The following is a 10,815-nucleotide window of genomic DNA, read 5'->3' as shown; positions in this document are numbered from 1 at the left end:
CATCCATAAAAACATCAGATTCAACCTCGGTAACATATATATCATTCATATAACCAAAACTGTCAAACATGCAAACTCAAAAGCATATGAACAATATAAACCTCATAACACCAGATTTAACGTGGAAACCCAAATAGAGAAAAACCATTGTGGGATTTCGGACCCACTAAGAAATATACTCTTCTAGAGTATGCTCGGTTAAAAGCAAATCTTGTTAAAGATTACAAACACATTGCTAGATGTGACCCGGTTAAGGGATTTCGCTCAGATCTATTAGGATCTTCACTTTGTTAGAAGTGACCTTGTTAAAGGATTTCAAACACTCAATAAGAATGTCACCTTGCTAGAGGATTTTACAAATAAGACTGTTAAGTCCACTCGGTTAAGAGATTTCCTACTACTTCTCAAAATAACAATAATAAAAATATGTCTGCAACTTCACATCTAAAAATGCTAAAGCAGATTCTTATTTGCTCAATACAATTAATTCATATGACTTATCTTGTCCCTCTGCTAGGCTATATACTCTGTTATCAAAACAGGTCTTCAAGCTTTTGTGCTTGGTAATCACTATGTAGCATCCCTGTGCATACACTTGCCCACATACATTGTTTATCAACAGTTTCCTATTTATAAACAATCTTCTAACCGCTTAATCTCCTTGATCACATTTCCCATGATCAATCATAGCCACCAGATCTTCAATCTTGTCCAGGTTCAATGTATCCTTCGATCTGAAAATGTTTTACCACGCCTTGGAACTTGCATTTTCACCTTGGAACTTGTGTTAGGGTATTGCGGTTCAATCTGAGCTATAGATCTTCCTGCCGACCTTTCTTTACCATAGATTCTTTAACAATCTTCATACACGGCTTACCAATCATTTAATTCGCTCCAGCTCATCAGCTTCCTTCATTAAATATCACATGTAAACATTTAATGCATTCTGTTATAGCTCGGTTGTAACTTGGTAAATACTAAACTTCACTCGGTAGACATTCTACCTTCATTAACTGATAGTGATAACCTTAGGGTTTACCGACTAGGTTCCTTAGGGTTTACTGACTAGGTTCTTTGCTCGGTAACATAGTATAGTATTAACCTTTCAAACAATAGCATATGTAGGATATCAAAACAATCTAAACATCATGATCCCATCATTGTCTAACTCGGTAATAGTTGCCCATTGAATAACTTATCCCCTTATTCATCATATTCTTTCTGTGTCTTTTACCAACATCTTTATACTCATCAAATCATACTTCTTAAGATATGGCAACATCATACTGAATTAGAAAATCAATTTCTTGACATCAATGACAAAATAATAATATTAAGACAGTAATCATCCTTAATAAGTTGTATCCATAGTCATCAACAACCTTCTCAATATCCTTATTGAAATGCCAACAATCTCTCATTTGTAATTGGAATGCCAACCTTCTTCTTGTCTGTTATAATGCCAACAAGCATTAGACCCACACTTAGCCAAGATTTTGCAAGGGCCTATTCTCCTCATCTGAAGTTTGCTTGGAACTCCCTTTTTTAGCCTTGCCTTGTTCAAATGAACCATCACATAATCACCTATGGAAAACTGAACATCTCTCTTTGTAGCATCCACTCTTGCCTTGACTTTTTGGGAGGTATCTTGAAGAGCTTTTCTCACTTGTTCATGAACCTCCTTCATGGATTGAGCCATGTCATCTGTTGTTCCACTCTTAAGCTGCAAGTTAGTGATATCCCTCAACTCCATTATACCCCTTGGATGTATACCATAAACAACTTCAAAAGGGATTTTACCTGTAGACCAGTTGACACTATCATTGTAGGCATATTCTGCTTGATGAATGAGCTGATCCCAACTCTGCCCATATTCCTTTGTTAAGCACCTAAGCATGTTTCCAAGAGACCTATTCACAACTTTAGTTTGGCCATCATTTTGTGGATGATAAGTTGAACCAAAAGAGAGATTAGTACCCAATCTCTTCCATAATGTTTTCCAGAAATGACCAAGAAACTTAACGTCTCTATCTGAAATGATGCTAGTAGGAAAACCATGTATTCTAACAACTTCTTTGAAAAATAAGTAAGCAATATGACTTGCATCATGTGTTGTCTTGCAAGGATTAAAATGAGTCATTTTGCTAAATCTATCAACTACTACAAAGATGCTATCAAATCTTGCTTGAGTTCTAGGTAATCCTACCACAAAATCCATACTAATGCAATCCCAAGGCCTATGTGGAATGGGAAGAGGCTGATAGAAACCAGCATTGGAGGAATTACCTTTTTCCTTCTGACATACCAAACACTGCTCAACATACCTCCGAATGTCTTTCTACATCTTAGGCCAATAATAGAACCTTTGAACCAGTTCTAAGGTCTTGTTGAGACCGAAATATCCACTTAAGCACCCATTATGCTTCTCCTGAATGAGGTTCTCTCTCATAGAACCTTTTGGAACACACAACTGTCCACCCCTGAATAAAAAACCATCCTACAAAGTGAAATCAACATATGCACCATGGAAATTATTCTCAAAATCTTGACAAACTTTATAAGCTTCAGCAAAATCATCATCAGTAGGATACATATCTTTAAAACTATCAATACCAATGCTCTGAACTTGAATCTCATGAATAGTTAACAACCTTCTACTCAAAGCATCTGCTACTTTATTCAACTGACCCTTCTTATGCTTAAGAGTAAAAGTGTAAGCTTGCAAGTATTCTGCCCATTTAACATGCCTATGATTCAGTTTATCCTGTGAGTTCAAGAAACTTAGTGCTTGATTATCTATGTATACAACAAACTCTTTAGGAAGAAGATAATGTCTCCATTTCCTAAGTGCCTGTACTAATGCATAAAGTTCTAAATCATAGGAAGAGTACTTTTTCTTGGCATCATTCAACTTCTCACTAAAGAATGCAACTGGTCTATTCTCCTGACTTAAAACAGCTCCTACAACAATATTACTAGCATCACATTCAATAGTAAAAATCTTATCAAAACTAGGTAAAATGAGCACTGGTTGAGTAGCTACTTTAGTTTTAAATAATTCAAACCCCTTATTGGTTGCATCTGTCCACTGAAATTTTACCTTTACACCCCCTTTTATGGTGTCTAACATTGGAGCACAAATCTCACTGAATCCCCTAATGAACTTTCTGTAAAATTATGCCAATCCATGGAAACTTTTGACATCACTGGCTATCTTAGGAGTTGGCCAACTGGTTATTGCTGCAACTTTAGATTGATCCATTTTCAAATTGCCTCCTGATACAACAAAACCAAGATAGACCAATTCTTGCTTCAAGAAATCACATTTTTCTAGATTAATGGTTAGTTGTTCATCAGATAACTATCTCAAAACAATAGCTAAATGCTTCAAATGCTCTTCCTTAGTCTTATTGAAAATAAGAATATCAATTTAAATACACAACAACAAACTTGCTAATAAAATCATGTAAAACTTCATTCATGAGTCTCATGAATGTGTTGGGAGCATTAGAGAGTCCAAATGGCATGACAAGCCAGTCATAAAGACCCTCATTCATTTTGAAAGTTGTCTTCCATTCATCACCCTCTTTGATTCTTATCTGACGGTAACCACTCTTCAAGTCAATCTTACTGAAATACTGTGCACCCCCCAAATAATCCATCAAATCATCTATCCTGGGTATGGAAAACCTGTATCTGATGGTGATCTTGTTGTTAGGCCCAATATGGAAAGCTAATGTACTGAGAGGGGAGGGGTGAATCAGTACTTCCAAACATTTCTTCAACAATATCTTTACTGTTATGCATAAACCAAATAGTGCAATAACATAATCTAAAACTAAAACAAATAGATAACAATCATACATGATTCACTCCATAACACATATATTTTGATTACGCAGAAACCCTTGGTTAGAGAGAAAAACTGTGGTGGGGATGGCACCCACAACTTCACTACTGCAATAATAAAGAGTGCTCAGTTAGAGCCACATGTTTAGCTATTTCTGATAGCTTACCCTGTTAGGAGTAACAAGATCTGTTAGATCTACCTTGCTAAAGGATTTTACAACACTTCATCTAAATACTGCACCTAGTTAGAGGCTTTACAATTTATAGACTTGATTAGAGTCTTTTACCCTGTTAAAGGTTTCTCTTACAGCTTCAAAATATTACAATAAAATCATTACAAATATCTGCAACCTTACATCTAGAATGTTATAGCAGATTCTATGTGCTCAGAATAGATTACCTTGCTTATAGCATACCTTGGTAACCCATATAGTAACCCGGTAAACCCTTCTGTTTACTCTGTTCTTCGACTGTTCTCTGAAAACCTTCTCGGTGACCTTTGTGTCTCTATAACAGTCTTCTTACACTCATGCACACACCTTTAATTCTTTAACTCATGCTGTATAAATAGATCTTTTATGACGGTGATCCAATTCATTGCTTTGATCTTACAAACACGATTTATTGAATGAATAACCATGCCAAATATTTCATTGGTTAGATAACCTCAAAATCATACATAATCTTCAAGTGCAATTTCCAATGTGATAACGGTTAGATGTGCCTCGATCTTGTAACACATTTTCATATGCATGTCTAGGTTCAATGAATCTGGTAACACCTTTCACTCGGTGTAAATCAACTCGGTGTGTCATCTTTGTTGCTCAATAGACATGTAAAGATACTCGGTTGACAGCTCGGTGTATACTGCGTTCTGTGACTGCTTTCTTCTGTAACTGACTAGACTGTACATACCGACTGAATATTTCGGTAATAGATAACTAACTAGAGTATATAGTATAACTTTGACATAAAACTAATGGCAATCTGATAAGTAGTAACACATGTTTATGGCTCTAGAATCTGTACAAAGTCTCCATGTTCCACCCTTCTTAGGTGCCAACACTGTAGGTACTGCACAAGGACTAATTCTTTTCCTAATCAGCCCTTGGTCTAAGAGTTCTTGTATTTGTCTTGCTACCTCTTCATTTTGTTCAGGGGTCATCTTATATGCTACCTTATTTGGTATAAAGGCTCCAGGTATGAAATCAATTTGATGGCTAATAGCTCTAGGAGGTGGTAAAGTTGTAGGTGTACCATCACTAATTATTGCTTTGAAGTTATCAAGGATTTGTTGCACCTCATATGGTATCTCAACTTTCTTTTCTACCTTTTCTTCCTTGGGTTTCACAATGAGTGCAAATCCCACTCCTTCACCTTCTTCTAGTGTTTTTATGAATTCTTTCTCATTCACTAACGAGATGTTAGGCACTTTATTGCTTCTCTCTCCTTCTTCATTGAGGGATTGAATCTAATAGGTTACTCCATCTTTTTGAAATGAGTAGGAGTTTCTTTCCCCATCATGGTGTTCTTTTCGATCAAACTACCATAGTCTACCCAACAGTAGGTGGCAAGCATCCATAGGAAGGATGTCACATAGGATCCTATCTATATATCCACCTATGTGGAAATCTACCCAGGCTTGCTCATTTACTAACACATGTTGTCCCTTATTTAACCATGTGACTTTGTATGGCTCCTTGTGTTGTACCCTAGGTAGTTTCAATTTACTCACTGCTTCCTCTGATATGATGTTATATGTGGACCCTGAGTCTATGATAACCTTACACACCTTTCCCATGATTTTACACTTAATCCTGAACAATGCTCTTCTCTGTGAGACCTTTGTACTGTGTGGCTTCTTCATTAACACTCTCTTGATCATTAAAATCTCACCATCTTCTGAAGCTAGGTGGTTCAATGCTGAAGTTCTGGTATTACCTCCATCTTCCTGAACATAGTTTACCCTCTTCTCACCACCATAGGATGAACTAGGCTTCTCTAGGCATCTATAGGCAGGGTGGCCCAACTTTTGACAGTTAGCACTTCATGGTTGAGAAGTAGGACCCTCTCCCTGGTCCATTAGATCTACCCCTACTCGGGTTGCTTGATCCCCTACCCCTATAGTTGGGTTTCCTCTGAGAATCCCCACTTTTCTCTAGAAGTTTAGACTCTCCCTGGGATCGTTGATCTATGCTCCTTCCCCCAAAACTTCCTCTATGGCCTCTACCATCTCTTCCCCTACCTCTTCCTCTATTATTTTGATCTTGCTTTCTCTCGCCTTTCTCTTCCACCTTAAGTGCTTGTTGATAACACTTGTGTACTGTTTGTGGGCATAACAAGCTCATCTCTTCCTGGATGTTCCATCTCAACCCATTCAAGTACCTTGCCACTTTTATACTCTCATCCTCTACTACTCTGGATCTCATGCACAATTTTTGAAAATCCTTAGTGTAGCTACTAACATCTAGGTCTTTTTGTCTCAAATTTTGTCTTTTCCTGTGAAGTTGTACTTCATAGTCTTCAGGAAGGTAGGTTTCTTTTATTTTGGCTACCATTGCTTTCCAGGTGGCTATTGGTTGCTTACCTTCTTTCACCCTTTCCTCTTGGATGAACTTCCACCACGTTAAGGCTGCCCCTCTCAACCTTGATTTTTCTACCTTAACCTTTTGTGCTTCTGTTACTCCATCACATTCAAAATGGTTTTCTAGACCTTCAATCCACTCTATAAGAGCATCTGGATCCATCTTCCCACTAAAAAGAGCCACTCCCTCTAAGGTTTTACCACTCATGGCTCTCAAGGCTTTCAAGAATGGTTCTTGCTCAATGGCAGGGTCAGGCATGGGGACCTCATCCTCTATTGCCATCATTTTACCCTGATCTCCAACCTTATCATGGACTTCTTCAGTTTTGACTTCTACTTCAAATAGTTTCATTGCTAGTTGATCCAATCTTTCTTTGAGTGCCCTATTTTCCTCTTCTTGGTCTTCAACCTTCTTGGCTAACTCAGCATTAGTCACCATGTTTTCCTAATGTTCCTTTCTTCCTGAATCTATTGTTGGCTCTGATACCACTATGATAGGGAGATTGCTAGGTAAGTGCTCAAAAGGCCAATTTTGGTCAAGTTACAAAAGGAAACAAAAGTATTGTTTATGTCTGCTCCTTATGTTGGCCAATATCAAGATTAGTTGCAATAGTCAGGTCTCTCTACAAGTCTTCACCAACAACCTCCCTTTTTGGTGATAGCTCACACCCATGCTCAAACCTACTCCAATTTCTCACTCCACCCATCTACACATTCTCAAACCCTGTTCTTTTGGCATTCAACCCTCTGTTTCAGAGTGCATTAGGAGTCTTCAACATGGACGTGTAGGGTAACAAGATTTACTCAAGGTTTTGGCAATCAAACTTAGTTAAGGCCCATAGCCTTTGGCTTACTCAACTCACCAACCAAGGGTCAAAAACTCCAACTAAGGCTATGCACTATCCAAGGTCCTATTTTTCATTTGGTTCACTATTTTAAAATTTCCACACAAATTCTCATGAGCCCCAAACTCCTCCTTGCAATCGGGTTCTAAAAAGTGTGTGTTATGCAGTCAAAGGGCTACTAGCCCGTGGAGGCCTAATTGGCACCTTTTTGCTCACCCTGCCCAACGATGGGCTTCTTGACCATGGAATATGTTTTGGATAGTGTGGAATAGGTCTTAGCAAAGATATTTTTATGGTTTTAGGCTCCCTCAACCTGGTTTAGTGACTATCCACAAATTTAGGCTTAAACATAGGGTTTAGTGAGGGTTTGGATGCTTCCACCATGGATTCCTTTCACCAAGATTGATTCAAACTCCCACACTGTTGGGAGACCTATTCCATAGAAAATTAAAGCTTCCCCTACCTTTTATTGACAAGCATTATGCCAAACACTTGGAAAGCCACTGAGAAAAACAGTAAAATTGTCACTGTCACTGTCAAAATGCTGCCCTTTTACTAGTCGGCAGTTATCACACCTTTGGACCTGCATAACTAAAAAAGTGGAAATGTAAATACACCTCAAAGAGGTCTAAAGACACTTGTGAAACCTCCTATTACATAGCCTTCATAGTTACAAGGCTTGGATTATGCTCTTGAAGCATTCCTTGAGCAATTTGGCAACACAATTCACAAAAACAGTGAACTCACTATTTTGCTTACAAAATGAGAATGTTCAATAAGAATAAGCTATTATAACAAACCAATATTATGCTCAACACTCTTGGCCATATGTCTAGACCTCTGCTTTATACATTTGTTCACTCCAAATTTCTTTTGGGTGCAAATCTTGAGTTTTTGATCATGCTACTAGCCGAGTAATCAATACTTGCCTAGTATTCACTCAAGTCCTCCTTCCAAACACAATTTTGGCACAATGAGAAGCATATCTACACTATATACATGAGTACCAACTTGAATAAATCCATATTGTGGGATCCCAGACCTGGATTAGTCAAGTGGTGGCATTTTGGAACTTCAAACCCTTGACAGGGCAGTGAGCACACATAAGTAAAATAATTTTGTATAAACAAATTTCCAAAGGGAACTAGTACTACAATAATTTGGAGAGAATTGTAAAACTACTATGCACACTTTCCAAAGGTAAAATATGGACTAGCAAAGCTACAGTACAAACTGTTACTCCCAAGAAGCAAAAAACAGTGAATAAAGCCAAAATTTCATGATTTTTTATTAGGAATCTCTTGCTCATACAATCACCAACCTTCTTCAAGGAAAATAGAGCTCTTTTTATAGTCCAAAAATTTATTTATCAAGCCCAGTATGGACATGAGGCTTCCACAACTTCATTTTGCAAGAAAAGTAAAAAAATGACAACTTTTACAAGCCTAAATGACAACATTTCTTGCTCCAAAAGACATTTTTGACAATATAACCTTATCAACTTGTCTAGACAAATTAGAAATGCTTAAAAAAACTTATCGAACATGTTTCAATGCTTTGGAAATCATTATAAGACCTTTTTGGAAATTTTGCATATTTTTGCCAAAAATTGTCAACTCAAAGCCTGAAAGGAAAAACTTGACCTCTTGAACCCAAAATGAGATCAAAACCACTAAACATGACACACAACAACCTAAAACAACATTATAAACTTGACACAAGACTTTACAAACATGAAATCACAAATTACTCAAAAAGGAGAGTTTTGCTCAACTAGGTGCTCTTGCACCACTCATCCTCATCATCATCATCTCCCTCAACATCATCATCTCCCTCATCATCATTTCTACGCCTCTTCCCTCCATGACCCTATGGTATGTCCTCCTCCTCCTCAACAAAGGCTGGCACTGGCTCAGTTGGATTCGACAACCATGGCATTGCGTGTGATATCCAAAACTGTGAATACTCAGTTTTCATACTAGCATCAATAACCCCCATAACATAATTTTAGGTTCGAACACCTAGGCTTAGATACTTGGTCACAACCACATTAGTCGAGATGGTAGGACCCCACTTTGGCAAATCCTATTGGCGACGGGCGTATAAGCAAGCTCCCTGTGGTATACCTTGTTGTCGACCATACCGTCAATATACCCGACTGTGTAAGAACCTCTCAATAATGAGTAGAGTCCAACCAATCAAATACCATGAAATAAAGGTATAAGGCATCTCTTGTGCGTCCTCAGGCCAAGCCTCACAATCTAGATACGATCCCCAGATGATTGTATCCAAATCATCTAATACACGACACCAATACTCTAGTTTGCCCACTTTACGTTGAACAAAAACACCTGTGTACCCATATACATAAGGGTGGCCGACTGGTCTGTCTCTATCTACTAGCGGCCAAGTAACCACTATGTGCTCCAAGGCCCACACCTGTAGCAATTTCACCCCTACTGATAATCTTGTGTACTCTAGATAGACCACCTGATGGAGCTCTCTGTATAGATGAGCTAGCATGCATAACCCCCAAGCAAATCTACTACCCTTCGTCACCATGTACTCCAGAACTAATCCCCATCCCACTTCCAGTCCCTTCGACCTACGGTCGGGACATAAGAATCCTCCAATGAAGCCTGCCAAGACAACATACAATGGTGCATACCTATCAACTATCTCCCGCTAGGTGATCTCATACCCACTAATGTGCTCATCCTGGCACACTCATTGTAGAGCCTCAGTTCCACCCTCCTCAGTATGCTCATAGGTAGCAAACCTCCAACAATAGGGATCTGTAGAATCACGTACACGTCCTCAGGTGTCACCGTCATCTCCCCCATTGCCAGATGGAATGTGTTGGTGTCGCTACACCACTGATCCACCAACGCTATCAATAGAGCCCGGTTAATCGTATATTGAGGCATGTCAAGAAGAGAGGATAATCCACACCTCTCAATGATATCTCTATCCACCTTTGACAGCTGAGAGATCAGTCTCCATGTCTTCGAGAATTGCTCCCAAGACTGAAGGACACCTAACCTCTCTTGCATATTGAAACCATATCAATTCAAATCATATCAGCCATCAATCATAAACCAAATCTAATCTATCAATTTTATCCAATCACTCAACCAACATGTCTCAAAGAAATAAAAAACACAATATCATAATCCAATAATCAAATCTCAATCCAATACCATATCGAAATCAAAAAGCACCATATCAAGATCCAATAGACCCATATCCTAAATCAATAAAAAAAAAAATCAAAAATCAATCATTAATCAAATTAAATCTATCAATCAAGATCATCTTAAACGAAATCAAAGCACACGATATCAACATCAAACAATCACTCCTCAAGATTAGACCCATAACACAAAAGAAACCATATCAAGCTCAAATCCATATCAAGATCCAAGAGAATCATATCAGAACTCATCTCAATAATCAAACTATCAAACAATCCATATCGTGACCCATATCGAGCCCCATCTTAAGCAATCAAATCAATTAAACCCATATCAACACCAA

Source organism: Cryptomeria japonica, chromosome 3, assembly GCF_030272615.1.
Source record: "Cryptomeria japonica chromosome 3, Sugi_1.0, whole genome shotgun sequence".
Lineage (NCBI taxonomy): Eukaryota > Viridiplantae > Streptophyta > Pinopsida > Cupressales > Cupressaceae > Cryptomeria > Cryptomeria japonica.
This window is presented reverse-complemented; position numbering follows the sequence as displayed.